This window comes from Protomyctophum bolini (genome assembly GCF_963924005.1).
Source record: "Protomyctophum bolini genome assembly, chromosome: 21".
Classification (NCBI taxonomy): domain Eukaryota; kingdom Metazoa; phylum Chordata; class Actinopteri; order Myctophiformes; family Myctophidae; genus Protomyctophum; species Protomyctophum bolini.
The window spans coordinates 5912525-5926764 of NC_137882.1; the positions used below are offsets into that span (position 1 = coordinate 5912525).

General features: G+C 44.2%; 1 protein-coding gene across 1 annotated transcript in view; it reads left to right on the top strand.

Annotated features, from left to right (window-relative positions):
• The window catches only part of LOC308335979 (beta-1,4-galactosyltransferase 1-like), a gene marked incomplete at both ends in the record, with an annotated part of 134320 nt that overhangs the window by 28439 nt on the left and 91641 nt on the right, over positions 1-14240 (top strand). The gene's annotated exons all lie outside the window — the stretch shown is intronic.

A 14240-nucleotide genomic window follows, 5' to 3' on the forward strand; every position in this document is an offset into this window, starting at 1 on the left:
AGCCCACCTACAAGTTGACAACGCTTGCAGATTGATCTTAGAGCAAATGGACATACAGGGCCCAGACGGTTAGCTCAACCGTCTGGGCACCTAGACTAACCCGACGGCGTGCCGCGGGTTCGACTCCCGATCCCGACGGCCTTTGCCGCGTGTCTTCCCATCTCTCTCCCCATTTCCTGTCAGTTCTACCTTTCAACCTATCAATAAAGGCAGAATCTTAAAAATGGCCATACAGTATGAGGTTTCCACCCGACAGCAACGATATAAAAAACAGCAATGCGAGGTGAACTTCTTTGTGCAGAGCCCGGTATGTAAGGTTTTTCTATAACTTTTCTTTCAATTCAGCTCATTAATAATCTGTCTGTACTCCCCATCCTACTGGCATTCAATGGAACCGAGTCGTCGTGAGTCCTTTTTTTTTCTTCTTTCTTTTCTTCCTTCTTTCTTGTACCCAATCCCTTTTTCGTCAGTGAAATTCCCACTGATCCCTGTGTCTAGTATGCTGGCTGGCTACACCGTTTGCATTCCAGAGTGAGAGACTAGCTTGTATGTATTTCTTTTCTCTTTTTTTTTTTTTTCTTCTTTTTTTTTTCTTCGTATTGTGGGTAGTCACCCTGCACTAATCCGGCAGTGTTGTTATTAAGCTCAGGGCCATGGAAATGGACAGGCTGGAAGACATGCACACACAGCAGCCATGTAAGCCAGATTAACCCATTCTGAACGGGAACGCATTTTGGTGTCAGCATCATGTTATGCTTTAGCTATTGAAAAATAGCAGACCTACAAGCTCGTAGACGCGCCACCCGAGTGGCGCCGCTACGAGCTTGTAGGTCTGCTATTTTTTGAAAAATCGAAGAACGACTGACATTTTTAGAATCTGATCTCAGGTCAGAATGGTTCATCAGACCAGTGTGTGTCCAGTGGAAACCTCGAAACCTCGTATGAATCTGATCTCAGGTCAGAATGGGTTAACAGCGAGACGACGCCGTCGCAAACATTGTCACCACCGTGCTCATATGCATACGTTGTTGTCTGTGTTACTGTACGCTGCTGAAGACATGTACTGTACTGTATGTCTGAGTGATATGATTTCAGCCAAAAGGAACGTTTGTATTGGAAGACATGTACTGTATTGTCTGAGTGATATGATTTCAGCCAAAAGGAACGTTTGTATTGGAAGACATGTACTGTATTGTCTGAGTGATATGATTTCAGCCAAAAGGAACGTTTGTATTGGGGCCGGGCAACTCACCAAAATGTAAAGCGATATTTAGAGCAAATAACCGACTTACTTGTAATCTTGCTTATGTACGCATATACTGTAGGTTAATCAAATAACCGAGAAGCAGGTTTATATATATATATATACCTGTATATATATTCTTTTTAATGTCTCATATAAACAAATCAACATGGAAAAAAAATCTAGTAGATTTTATATAATCTACAAATTGATTAGTCTGATTAACCCTGCTGTATTATACATCACTTAGTGGCGTATGGAAATAGCCGATCTACAAGCTTACAACGCGTATCCTTTAGCTTTTAGATCTGCTATTGTCACACAGCATATTTGGTTGTTAGCATTGGGTCCAGGGACCCCCAGTGGTCAAAATGGACCCTTATGGGTCTGCAACTCTCCCATTTAAAGTAACACTGAGGAGTGGGGGTCCCAAAAAGATAAGAAAATAGTATCAATTCAAAAAGATTTGAGAACCCCTGAGAGAGAGAGAGAGAGAGAGAGAGAGAGAGAGCTCCAGATCCAGTAGAGTGTTTGACATTTCACCTTGCTCAGTAGATAAGCAGTGTCACTCCTTACTCCTCTGGGCTTTGACTGCTGTCTGCACTCATCACCTCCTCCCCAGCTCTGGATGCTATTGATCAGCCTATAGCCTCACCTGTCTGCGCGCATGTCTGCGTATGCGCACGTACACACATGTACGCGTGTGTTATCGGCAGACAGTATATGGACGTGCATTTTTTATTTACTATATCGCCGTCTGTTAAAACTTGTATTATGAATATGATTATTTACAAAAAAAAGTGACAATAGTCAAACTATACAAGCTCACAAGATCAGCTATTTTCACTATACTTCAAGGCGACACTCTTGTATGATGAAGTAGTAGGGCATTCATTTACAAAAACATCTATAAAAAGTTGAAATATGGAGATGGTTCCTGGCCGACGGCAATGGTATGGTAGGTAAGTTTGTCTGTGTGTGTGTGTGCGTACTGTGTGTGTGTGCGTACTGTGTGTGTGTGCATACTGTATGTGCATGTGTGTGATAGGATCGTTCCTCTCAGAGCAGCGCTAGCTACCCTCTTCCATCGCCCCTCCTCTCCCTCGATTAACTCCCTCTCTCTCTCTCTCTGCTTCTCCATCTTGCTTTGCTTAACGACTTAACTGGTCTCATTATTTGTGCAGTGGGAAGTCCATTAACGTTGTTCTGAGGGGTCTGGCTGAGTGCAAGGGGGGGGGGGATCACATGCATTGCATACTTAGATGTAAGGAGTGTGGGAGGAGGGAGGAGGGAGGCCAGACCAGCCACAATGAATCATCGGCCAAAGTGCCCCTTTTCCCCCGTGTAAGATTATCATAGTGTAATTTAATACCTTACTTATTAAGAAAAGAAATCCTGCCATCATTTTTCTGAAACGTGCACTTGGTGGACCACTTAGGTATGCACCGGTTGGAGATGTCGCCCCCGGTCGGTGGACAGGTTCTCCTCATGCGTGTCTGAGGTACGTTTCCGGGTACCGAAGGCCAGACACAAGCACCGACTGTCATCTACGTGAACGAGTCACTGGGTCACCGTGTCCTCTCGTCTGCGTCATCAGCGCCCAAACACTAGGTGGGGTTGGCGAAAGGGCCTTTCTGTGTGGCGTTTGCATGTTCTCCCCATGTGTCCCCTAGGGTAGGTGGTACCCTCACAAAGATTATGCAGGATTCCTGGTCTCTATACTGCCTCCCCGTGGTCAGCCTGATGTAGAGGGAAAGGAACTGGTTTGGAATAACGTGTTCGTTCCACGCGCTACGTCGGACCGGGGAAACTCCCCCCTGTCAGGTGATAAGCACGGCCTGCTCACTCTTCATGCATTGAAGGAAGCAGGAGCTCAGTTCGGGGCACCGGGTGAAAAATGGGTTACAAAATCGTGGGATAAAAAAAAATAGATATATTTTGTGCCAAGGACAACAGAAGAGAACATTTGTCAAGATCTTTCGAAAATAGCCGACCTACAGTACAAGCTCGCAACAAGTGTGAACTTGTTGTTTATTTCCGAATAGCTCAAAGATAAAGACTTTCATAGCGTTATTTATTTTTGCTGGGGACCGACTGCATGGAACCCCTTCAAGGTGCCCAAACCTCCCTTTGAGAACCTCTTGGCCTACAGTAAGTATACATGAATGTATTTGGGCATGCATGTGCACAGACATACACACACACACACGGATGATCATTTACTTGCATGTCACATATAGCGCATGCACGTTCACGTGCACACACTTCCATCCACTTCCAAAGGGACACCTCACCATGCAGGTGGTCCAAATAAAACCAATCTCCTCTCCGTGTCCGACGTGATACACCAACTCACAAACGCACACATAATGTACACATTTTACCACCTATACATTAAAATGGCTAGCCATACAGACGCGTGCATTTGGGGAATAGGATGATGTATACCTGCATGCAGCGCTGAAATTTCCTCGCAACGCGGGGTGGATAAAATACGCTGTATTATGCTCCACTCTGCATTCATTGTTTGGCTCAGGGGAGGGCGAGAGAGAGGGAGAGAGAGAGCGAGAGAGAGAGAGAGAGAGGGGAGAGAGAGAGAGAGAGGGAGCGAGAGAGAGAGAGAGAGAGAGAGAGAGAGAGAACGCAGCACAGCACATGTGAGTAGGATGTGTCCAAGCCACAGATTCGTGTTAAAAATGACACAATTAGTTCAACTCTGAAGTGCGTGTTAGTTGCGCATGGCTTCCCTGCTTAGACTCACATGAGGTGATCAGACAGCCAAACACTCGCAGGGCCTTGGATGTATAGTCAAATTAAATGCGCACGCGTGCGCACGCGCACACGCACACACACACACACACACACACACACACACACACACACACACACACACACACAGTTTGAATTGCTATACTCGTGAGGACATCAACGTTTTATTTTTTATTTACATTTTCTATGTATTTTGTCTTTTTTGTGTTATGACCTGCACCTCTCAATGTCTATATCTCAAATTCTACTATACTGGAAAGGACTTTGGCCCTCAAAGGTATAATATAACAGAGCGCACGCACGCATGCACACACGCACGCACGCATGCACACACGCACGCACGCACACACGCACGCACGCACGCACGCACGCACACACCATAATTTGTGTACATCTAGTCAACATCACTGAATTCAACAAGACCCACCAATTGGCAAAAACAAGGCTAAACCCTCATCAGTCTTATGATTCGTAAAACAAGATGTTGTTGCGGGTAAACTAAATAAATAAAATAATTAAGAAAAGAACAAATCTCATGAAAACAATGCAGTCGCTAAACCCGAGTCCACGAGCATTATATGGGAAACACGTTGCTCTGATTTCAAACGCCTCTCACACTGAAAAATTGATCTTTATTTTCGGGGCGATGCACTTTGAAACAAAAGGGGGAAAAGGAACTTAATATGCAGGAAATGAAGAAATGAACGCTATACTGTACACGGAACACTTTGAGTTTGTGCTTCAAAGCCGGGGGAAACGAACGTTTGAATCCCCCCCCCCACCCACCCCAAGAGATAGCGGAGAAGGAAAAGGCAGGCCTGATTTTATTAATTTCATCTGTAGTTATGTTTCTCCTGAATAAAACATTAAGACTCGGTGGAACAAGGGAATAACAGAAACTGAAAAAGAAAGACAGCTGCTTCTCTTTTAACCCATTCTGACCTGAGATCAGATTCATACGAGGTTTCCACGGGACACACACTGGTCTGATGAACCCATTCTGACCTGAGATCAGATTCTAAAAATGTCAGTCGTTCTTCGAATTTTTCAAAATAGCAGACCTACAAGCTCGTATCGCGCCACTCGGTGGCGCGATATGAGCTTGTAGATCTGCTATTTTTCAATACATAAAGCGTAACATGATGCTAACACCAAAATGGGTGCCCGGTCAGAATGGTTAATTAGCAAGCGGAGCTCACTCTCTCTCCCTCTCTCTCTCTGGCTGTTATCTTTGCATCGCCCCTTCAAGTGTGTCTCTCTCTGTCAATCAAGCCATCTTTAGACCTAGCCTGGAATGAAAGGGAACTCTTTGTCAACTTGAAAAAACCACGACTCCCTTACTTTCGCAATGACAACTTAAAGTCACACTCCATAAATAGTGCTAAAGATTGTGGTGTGCCGCACCAGAACGATAAGCAGAAAGGAGGAGGGGGGGGGGGGGGGGGGGGGGGTGTTCACGAAATGGAAGTCAGGGGAAAAGTTGTTTGGCTGTGATGGGTTTTGTTGTTTTCATCTCCCACATATTCATCTTGTACAGACATACACTATCCTATATATAAACAGCTATAGGAATAAATATTGCTAGCTTTCTAGCCAACAATGGGAAATAACCAGCCTGGAGAAAATGTATGCTTTTGCAAGAAATGGAATATATACACTTTGTCAGACAGACAGACAGACAGACAGACAGACAGACAGACAGACAGACAGACAGACAGTTCGATCATCTGCCTAACTATCATGATGATAATAACCTCATTAAAAATACTAAATTGAGTTTGATTTGGTTCATTGACAGAGGGAGGGGTGAGTATTCCATTGATACCTTTTCTGTTCTGCACTATAGGCTCAGTGTTTATAGAACGTATGTATGTATGGAGACAGTGGAATAATAGTCTTGCCAGGCAAAATCCATAAGTTCCAAGCTGACATATCAGGATCTCACAGATCATAATATTGAGCTATATGGAACGCGTGCACGCACACACACACACACACACACACACACACACACACACACACACACACACACACACACACACACACACACACACACACACACACACACACACACACACACACACACACACACACACACACACACACACACACACACACACACACACACACACACACACACGCGCGCGCGCGCACACACACACACACACACACACGCACGCACACGGGCTCTTCTGCCTTGCCCCAGGGTGCAGAGGCAGACTGAGATCACACTGCAGGTTCAGTTGTAAAGCTGCAGCTTAAGGCTCTCAGACATAGTAGTAGTAGTAGTACATGCAGTACAACCATGTATACTACTACTGTAGACAGGTACATCGTAGTAGTACATGCAGTACAACCATGTATACTACTGCTATAGACAGGTACATCGTAGTAGTACATGCAGTACAACCATGTATACTACTACTGTAGACAGGTACATCGTAGTAGTACATGCAGTACAACCATGTATACTACTACTACAGACAGGTACATCGTAGTAGTACATGCAGTACAACCATGTATACTACTACTTTAGACAGGTACATCGTAGTAGTACATGCAGTACAACCATGTATACTACTACTACAGACAGGTACATCGTAGTAGTACATGCAGTACAACCATGTATACTACTACTTTAGACAGGTACATCGTAGTAGTACATGCAGTACAACCATGTATACTACTACTACAGACAGGTACATCGTAGTAGTACATGCAGTACAACCATGTATACTACTACTACTACATGCAGGTACATAGTACCATATTACATTATTAACCCATTCTGACCTGAGATCAGTTTCCACTGGACACACACTGGTCTGATTAACCCATTCTGACCTGAGATCAGATTCTAAAAATGTCAGTCGTTCTTCGATTTTTCAAAAATAGCAGACCTACAAGCTCGTAGCGCGCCACTCGGTGGCGCGCTATGAGCTTGTAGATCTGCTATTTTTCAATAGCTAAAGCATGACATGATGCTAAACACCAAAATGGGTTCCCGTTCAGAATGGGTTAAAGGCATTAACCAAAAAGAAAACTGGTCAACAAGTCAACTTCATTAAGTCGACATCCACCCACTATGTTTTTCTCCATGTGTGAACTGTGAAGCGTGTACTGTACAGAATTGAATTGGTTAATGTCACAGACAGAGAACGTGATTCTTTTCCTTTTTCCCCCAACTTTCAACGGAACCATAATATAGCATCGGGAGAGTTCTCAGTCTCAGCCATTAATTAACCCATTCTGACCTGAGATCAGATTCATACGAGGTTTCCACTGGACACACACTGGTCTGATGAACCCATTCTGACCTGAGATCAGATTCATACGAGGTTTCCACAGGACACACACTGGTCTGATTAACCCATTCTGACCTGAGATCAGATTCTAAAAATGTCAGTCGTTCTTCGATTTTTCAAAAAATAGCAGATCTACAAGCTCGTAGCGCGCCACTCGGTGGTGCGCTATGAGCTTGTAGATCTGCTGTTTTTCAATAGCTAAAGCATAACATGATGCTGACACCAGAATGGGTTCCCGTTCAGAACGGGTTAACAAGCTCTTTGCAGCTTTGCCTCTGCCTTTTGATGTTGCCGAACGAGGTCCGTTGCTGCTTTGCACTTGATTGACAGGCTGATTACTGCACTGTGTCAGAAGTCAGAAAAGAGGCCGGAAGTTTTGTCGTGTTGGATAAATTCCAATTATTCATCCAACATTAAGTAGGCTTATTGTTATTATAATATATCATGTTGGATAACACCCCCCCCCCCCCACACACACACACACACACACACACACACACACACACACACAGTTCAACTTTTACTGTCGACTTGCACAAAGCACAACTAGTTGAGTACATCAAACAACCATGCAGTACATACAACAACAGTACATACAACCATGCATACTACTAGGTATATAGTAGTATAGCCAGCCATGCATACTTCACTGCATTAGTACTGTACATATAATCATGCATACCGTTACTGCAGTTATAGGGTAGTACATATATATATACAGCCATGTAGGCATAGAGTACATACTGTACTACCATACATGCATGAACCATGAGCTTGTAGATCGGCTATTTACGGTGAAGAGATCTGGTGTAGAGGGGCAAAGAGCTTACTAATTACAGAGCCAAAGGCCACGTTTAGTAGGTATTGAAGATTTATAAGTGGTTGAAAATACATATTAGAAAAGATCAACGTGAATGTACGCAAAACTGATGATAGTGCTGTCAAACAAGTCTATGAAGCTTTCCGTGAAATTTCTTTCTTACGAAAAAGTTAAATCTGGAACGCAATTTTATACAATATGCAATTATCTTTCAGCTTAGTGGTCCTTGGCCTAGCTGGAAAACGACCCCTGATTGAGGTAACGAATCTAACGATGCAGTCATTGTGGGTAGACTGCAGTATGGATAATATAAGCATGTTGCAAAAAACTGGCCAAATTAGTCCCTGCGGCGTGTGTTTCAGGCATGATGCAACACTATGCAAAAATGCCTCAAGTAATTTAAATAGCTGCTGCTCGAGGAACACAATATATACATTCCTGCTGAGTGTACAGTAAATACACGTGTCTGTTTTCGTGAGCTCTCTCGATCACAGTTCCAGTTTTTGGAAAGGTTCGCGCACGTTCATTCATTTTGGGATATATTTGCAACAGCAAAAAAATAATATAAATATATATATATATTTGCAGTGTATTTGCAGTGAATTCGCAGCATTGTTTTGTTTGCGGCAACGTGATCTGAAACATGAGTGGTTTGGACGTGGACAGACGTGTGTATAGCCTGCATGTGTTCTGAACCTATGATGGAAGAAATACTGTTTTACTTGTTAAGTAGAAGTAGCGGGGGGGGGGGGGGGGGGCACAGCAGGGGTGGAGAGAGACCCCCGCCACCAGCCTAAGGCTGAAAGGAAACTCCACACATCTGAGTGAACTGGTTCTCAAACATAATACCCATACAAGACAAGGACCCCTAAAACTATATATTATTTGGCCATGGTCCCCTCGACCCGAAGATGCATCTTCTGTGTACTAAACAGCTCGAGAGACACGGAAACCTCTGTTACTGTGAACAAACACTCTATATAGCAATGAGTACTATCAGAGTATAGAGCTATGTAGCACTTCATGTAACTGCTCGCCAGTTATAGAAGTTCAAAATGCGCAGCGTCACAATGTGTTTTTGAGCTCGTAGATCGGCAATTTGTCGCTCTTTTGTATCCGAATCCTGAAGAGTGAGGTTTTTTTTTTGGACATAGGAGGTTTCCACCTGACGACAACGTTTTCCATTCCACTTGATGTCAACTTACAGTGCAACACCTGATGCTACGGAGAAGAGACTGACTGCATTCAAGGTTGTGTGTGTGTGTGAGAGAGAGAGAGAGAGAGAGAGAGAGAGAGAGTAGGTGGAAATGAATAGATTTTGAAGTTATATATCCATAGAGAACCGCTGAATATTTGGTCTAATCCTTTTTATTGTATCTATAAATTCTACAGTCGGCTTTGAAAGGTCTGAACAACTACTCTCCTGCGGAATTAAATTACATATGGATGTTTTCACAGCAGCAGAGCTGGTAAATCTTGCTTAAGCAACACGGGTGATAAAAGGGTGAAGTAATTTTCACATCTCGCCGTCATATCTTGGCATAAATTATATTTTGACTAGCGTCAAAAATATCCACGAAAACCGTGCGTTCGTTTTAATATAAAACAATTATCCTGGAATGAAAGGACTGGGATGATGTATCGCAGTTGGTTCATTTTTATTTATTTTTTTATTTAATTGGAGCAGGAGAAAATGTGCAGAAGGTCTTTGAATGTTTTTGAATTATGGTGTGCAATGCAGTTAACATTTCCCCTGACAGAACACTCTGTGCCCTAACCAGGTGTTGAGGTGATGTTATGTGCTGTAATTACACGCAAGGAAGCTGTCATGTCGTTTTGTAAATTTCTGCAAAGGTTTTATTATTTCTTTCGCACTACGTACTATACCGCCTCTCGCATATACAGGAACCGTAAAGCGGTGGTTCTCAGCCTTTTTTGTGTGGATCATCAGGGCCCACTTGGAACTCTCAATAAGTGTCCGTGGCCCACCCATCAGACCACTTAAAGGCTGGTCAGATCACGGGTGCGAGATGGGTGGGCCGAGTGCATTTTCAGCGCACATTTATTTTAAAGATCGACCAATTTTCTTCCAGCTAACATACCATCATTATATTCTTTGTGTTGTTCCTAATTATCTGGAGGACAACTTCTAAAACCCTCGTAGGTCCACAGGTTGAGAATCACTGAGCTACGTTGTTGTGTCATTTCCTAGGCTACAGTGTACTGGAATGGTTATTAAGGGTTGTGTGCCAACAGTAATGTTCTGATAAATATTTTTATATCCTAGCAACTTTGGCCGATACTTGTATACCAATAAATTATTGAATCTTGATTGTAAGTCCTCTCTCTCTCTCTCTCTCTCTCTTGCTCTCTCTCTCTCTCTGTGGTCTGTGTTGCCAGATTTTACAAAATAAACAAGCGTTAGGTCTATGAAAACAAGTCCTCTCTCTCTCTCTCAATCGCTCGCTCGCACGCACGCACGCGCCCCCCAAAATCTTTAAAGATGTTTAAAAAATGGAGAATATCAGTTGGGGATCCACTGACAAATGCATGTAGGCCTACATCTGGGGTTCCTCCACACAGAGATGTTTGAGAGCAGCTGCTCTAAAACCACATTATAGAGACAATAAAGTTTGACTGACCTGCCCCGCCTGTTTTGGGCTTCCTTTGCACAGACACCCCGGTTGCACATGCTTCACATGTTTCTCTCACAGAACCTGGCAACCCCCGGGGCCTGTGTGTATTTCTGTGGTCTACCTCTGCCTCCTGTTGGTCTGTATCCCGCAGTCCAGAACAATCTGACTGCAGCCGTTTCATACGAGAGGAGGAGAGAGGGAGGGAGGGAGAGAGAGAGAGATGATGGTGAGTGACATAAAGGCAGAGAATGAGGGGGGGGGGGGGGGGGGAGGCTATTGAGGAAGGAAACAAGATAGAGTGAAGGAGATGCCATGAGGAGGAGGGGGGGGGGGGTTGTGTGCATGGACAGGGAGGAGGGCTAAGATCTTATGAATGTTGACCACTGTCTCTCTACATAAATCTGCACATTAACTGCTTCAAATGAGGCTCCCCTGTGTTTTTCTCATCTTCTCCTCCATTTCTATATATGCCCCCTTTCTCTGTGTGTCCCCCTACACACACACACACACACACACACACACACACACACACACACACACACACACACACACACACACACACACACACACACACACACACACACACACACACACACACACACACACACACACACACACACACACACACACACACACACACACACACACACACACACACACACACACACACACACCCCCCCCCCCCCGCAGGTCCCCATCGCGCGTCCGGCCGCTTTCATTGATGTCATTTTAAATGTCTGTGTGTCTGTCTCTCCACGTCAAGTAGGACCATCGCACGTGCGGGGAACTCGGTCTCTTCAGCGGCGAGCGACATTTCTCCCCTGTCACGCCCCAGTGGCTGATGGGTAGAAATAAACCAAGCCCCATGCCGTGGTATAGAGAGAGAGAGAGAGAGAGAGAGAGAAAGAGAGAGAGACGTGTGTCGCTGTAGCTGATAGCTGTAGCCGATACGGGCGATGAATGATGACATATCACTCTTACAAGCGCTCTGTTTTTATAACCCGCTGCTGAACGTGAGCGTGTATGTAAATGAGGAGGCCGTGTGTGTGTGTGTGTGTAGCTTTGGTTTTTTATAGGAATGTGTTTAAACATTTTAAATGCAGCTAAAACGAGAGGCTGTGCCGTATGTGCACGCTTGTTGGAAAGCGCCCTGTATACTGACACCGTCGCCGGGCGGAAACCTTAAATCTGCATGTTTCACTTTTTTTTCCTTTCATTTATATATTACTATTAAGTCCTATAATACCTCATCATACACGAGTGTCATATACAAAAGCAGATCGGCTATTTTCCCCTAATTTTAAATATTGTCTGACATACAGTAGGATGTCTAGCATCTATTCTATTTTAGACATTTGTTAAAAAGTTAAATAAGCCGATATACAACCTCTCACAACGCGACGAACTGAGAGGTTTAGTTTGTTTTTCCAATGTAATCCATAATTGAAAAGAAATATGCATGATGTACAACATGCATAATGACACATAATACATGGATACCCAAAACATGGAAGCCAGGGTTACAGTGGTTAATGATCTATCACACATAATTTTACATTATAGATGCATGTTGATTAGAAAGGGGTCCATGCATCATTAACTATGATAAGGATGTCAAATTAATTTATTTCTAATTGATTTGAAGTAAATGATATGTTTTCTGATGAACTGTAAAGTTATTTTTACATCACACACCACACACACACACACACACACACACACACACACACCTCGCGCACACACAATCTTCGTCTGACTTTATTTGACAAAAAATAGGTGTTATTACTGTAATCTCACTGTAGTAATAATATGTGTAGTAATAATATTCTAGGATCAGTCGTAAATGTAAATATTAAAACATTGATTCAAGTGCCCACATTTGTTTCCATCTGAGAACTGTCTCTTATGGCTGAATTCTGAAACAATCTTTTGCTGTCAAAAGTGGATATTTATAAACTATCTTATGCATATGCAACACACACACACACACACACACACACACACACACACGACTGCTTCCTATTTTTGTGAGCGGTGTCATCCCGTCACACAGATATGAAAAAGATGCCGTGTGTTTGAAGATAGACAGCAGGACTATGTCTCCCTGTAGCCATGGTCATGCGTGCGCGCACGCACGCACGCACGCACACACCAAAAGAGGGGTCAGCCACCATTTTGATTTTCCATTCAAACAGAGACTGGGCTCTGGCTGGCTGGTGAGATGAACCAATCTCCCCACATTCTGCTTGTCCTTCCCTGTGGGTTGACCATTTCTGTCTGTCTGTCTGTCTGTCGGGACTGAATCTATTTTAAGATGGATAACCCCCCGCCACCCCTCCACACACACACAGGTCCACAAAGCTTAACTCACCCACAAACACACTGCTTGGCTCTCTCTCTCTCTCCAACCCCCCCCCCCCCCCCCCCCCCAGATAATCCTACTTTTGTTGTTGATTTTGAAGAGGAAGGTGAGGGCCAAGCATGTACACAGAGAGAGAGAGAGAGAGAGGCAGAGAGAGAGAGAGAGAGAGACAGAGAACTGAGGGAAGGATTCACGTCATGGGGATCAAGAGGGGTCATGTCCCATGTGCCATTCTCTCTCTCTCTCGCTCTCTCTCTCTCTCTCTCTAATCACACACATCTATACGACACCTCCTATTCAACTGTGGAGATGTGTGTGAACGCAGCAGGCTCAGGTATTTGTTTTTAGGCGGTGTTTTGCCGATCACAATCAGGTTCAAGTATACATGGTCCGCCCGTCCGTCCGTCCGTCTGTCCGTCCCGTCGGCTCCTGCGAGAGCAGGCGTGTTTATTTCATGTTGAAATGCCCACGTTCCGCCGTGGAACGTGCGGCGGCAACAAAAGGCGGCGGCGGCTGCCCCTTCATGTCCAAAGACACATGAAGGAAATGAGAGAGCGCGCCGGGGCCTTTGTGCCGCGCTGCACACACAATAAAGAGGGGATTTAGAGGGCCTCGCCGGAACGCACTGAATGAAATGAAGAGGGGCGGGCGGGGGGGGGGGGTAACCTCCTCCCCTTGAAAATAAGGATTCGTCCCTTACTTGGGAACTTTAAAGACGTGTCTTGAACTGATAAAGGGGGAGGAATCAATCGTTGACACGTTCATAATACGTATACTTAATACTATAAAAAAAAAGGTTTTGTTAATCACTTCTTAACCCATTCTGACCTGATATCAGATTCATACGAGGTTTCCACTGGACACACACTGGTCTGATTAACCCATTCTGACCTGAGAGATCAGATTCTAAAAATGTCAGTCGTTCTTTGATTTTTCAAAAATAGCAGACCTACAAGCTCGTAGCGCGCCACTCGGTGGCGCGCTATGAGCTTGTAGATCTGCTATTTTTAAATAGCTAAAGCATAACATGATGCTAACACCAAAACGGGTTCCCGTTCAGAATGGGTTAAACCCTCCACATTTAGTGAACTGGACATAAGTGGAC